This window comes from Myotis davidii, unplaced genomic scaffold (genome assembly GCF_000327345.1).
Source record: "Myotis davidii unplaced genomic scaffold, ASM32734v1 scaffold470, whole genome shotgun sequence".
Taxonomy (NCBI): domain Eukaryota; kingdom Metazoa; phylum Chordata; class Mammalia; order Chiroptera; family Vespertilionidae; genus Myotis; species Myotis davidii.
In genome coordinates, this window is record NW_006282125.1 from 97,864 (window position 1) to 100,491 (window position 2,628).

Below are 2,628 nucleotides of genomic sequence, written 5' to 3' on the forward strand. Positions count from 1 at the left end.
AGAGGAAGAGTGCACTGGAGAACAGATTTAGAGAAGATGGGGCTGGAGATGAGGTAGTCTATTAAAAAAGCTGAGGCAAGACATCATGAGGGCCTGAATGCAAACATTGGCACTGAAGATGGACAGTGTGACTTATTTAGATGTCTAATATTTAGATATTTAGGTATCTAGTTTGACTTCCAGATTTTTATCTTGAGTTTGAGAGATAGCATTCAAACGAATGGATTTGGGCAGTGATAATGAGATAACTTTTGATATACTGAGTTTGAGATTGCCCATGGGATTTCCACAAGAATATGTCTGATTCACCAGGTGAATAAATGAGACTATAGCTCAGAGTGTGATTGCAAAAGCTTAGGTGAGAAGGGAAGACAGTTTATATGGTAACAGCAAGATGCAGGATCAAGAAGGGTATTGTTTTGTTCTAATTTTAAGGATAGTGTATCAGTCAGGGTTCCACCAAACAGATCCAGAGGAGATAGATATATATAGATCTACTAGAGGTGCACAAAATTAGTGCACTGGAGGAGGGGGTCCTTCAGCCCAGCCTCTGCCCTCTCGTAGTCCAGGACCCCTTGGGGGATGTCTGCCAGCAGTAGGACATCCCTCCCACAGTCCAGGACCCCTCGCTCCTTACGGCCTGCCTGCATGCTGCTCCTTACCTCTCGGTTTGCTGCCCCTTCGTGCTGCTGCAGAGGCAGGAGAGGCGCCTGCCACTGCCCCTGCGCTTGCCAGCCACGAGCCCAGCTTCTGGCTGAGCAGTGCTCCCCCTGTGGGAATGCACTGACCACCAGGGGGCAGCTCCTGCATTGAGCATCTGCCCCCTGGTGGTCAGTGCGCATCATAGTGACCGGTTGTTCTGCCATAACAGTCGCTTAGGCTTTTATTATATAGACTAGTGGCTCGGTGCACGAAATTCGTGCACGCGGGGGGCGGGGGGGCCTCAGCCCAGCCCGCACCCTCTCTAATTGGGGAACCCTTGGGGGATGTCTGACTGCTGGTTTGGGCTCAATCCCTGGGACCCCCCTAACGGGCAGCCAGACATCCCTCTTGCAATCTGGGACCACTGGCTCCTAACTGCTCACCTGCCTGCCGACCTGATCTCCCTAACTGCTCTCCCTGCTGGCCTGACCCCTCTAACTGCTCGCCCCTGCCAGTCTGATTGTCCTAACTGCTCTCCCCTGATGGCTTGATCCCCCTAACTGCTCTCCCCTGCCGGCCTGATCGCCCCTAACCACCTCTGCCTCGGCCCCACCACCATGGCTTTGTCCAAAAGGACATCCGGAACGTTGTCTGGAAGTTTTTTGTTCTAATTAGCACATTACCTTTTTATTAGTATAGATTGATTTCAGAGAGGGAGGGAGATAGAAACATCAATGATGAGAATCATTGACTGACTGCCTCCTGCACGCCCCACACTGGGGCTCAAACCCATAACCCAGGCATGTGCCCTGACCAGGAATTGAACTCTGGGCCCTTCAGTCCTCAGGCAGAGGCTCTATCCACTGAGCAACACTGGACATGGATACACTTTCCCTTTCCACTGGGACGTGTTCTGTTTGCTGGAGCTGAAACACTGAAGCTGTCTCACTGGGGCAGAGTGGGTGCAGTGGGTTGGAGTAGGTGAAGCCCCCTGAAAGCTGGAGAGGGGCCTTGTTTAACAGCCAGACTTATGTGAGTCAGATCTCCTTCCCTGGTTCTTCAGTGATGACCAGCAGCTCAGCATATTTGCCCTGGGGCACCTGGCTGTTCTCTGTTCCCTGCGTGTTCGAGATGGTGGTCCTAGTCACTCAGCAGCTGGCGGAACTGGGAAGACCGGTGAACGCTCCCAGAGGCCTTGATGGAGGTGGCGGGCATGTGCATGGTCAAATTCGGTTTGTAAGACATCCCCCACCCCTCCCGCTGCGGGGCGCAGGCCCCATGAGATGGCATTGGCAGCAGTGGTGGTGAGGCCAGGCGGTGGCGAGGTGGGCCTGGGGTCTGTGTGCCTGTCTGTGTGCCTGCCCAGCTCCCGCACACTTTTTGTTGTTGACAGCTCTGGCGCACTGACAAATATGGCTGTCCACTCACCCTGACACTGCCGCAGTATCATGATCTTTCAGTTTCTTGATGTTCTGCTTGTGCTGCTCAATTTCTTTCTGCAGACGCTCAATCTCCTTTTTATGATGAGTGATCTCTTCTTCATGTTGTTTCTTCAAGGCTGCCAGCTGTTCTTTAATCCGCTCTGGGAAGTATCCTTCCTCTTCAGCCTTCTCCTTTTTTGTGAAGGTCCCCATGGCTTCCCTGATTGTGCCTGCCTTGGAGCTGAAATTATCTGACCATTGCAGCCAAAGCCTCTGGCTTGCATAGCCCTCACCCCCCACACTTCAAGCCGCAGATGTGCCACTGACGCAGAGACTGCCCTGGTTGTCAGTGCTGCGCAGTTCCGGACCACCCCACTTAGTTTTAAATGCAAACCTTCCTTGGACAGGCCTTGAAGGTCTTTTTTCCACGGCGATCACGGGGTAGCAGGCCAACCGGCACCCATGCTTGGGAGGGTCCGGGGGTGCCGGCTGGCCCGCACCGGGGCTCTCTCTGCCTCCGATCGCCATGGCGATCACGGGGTAGCGGGCCAGTCGGCACCCACAG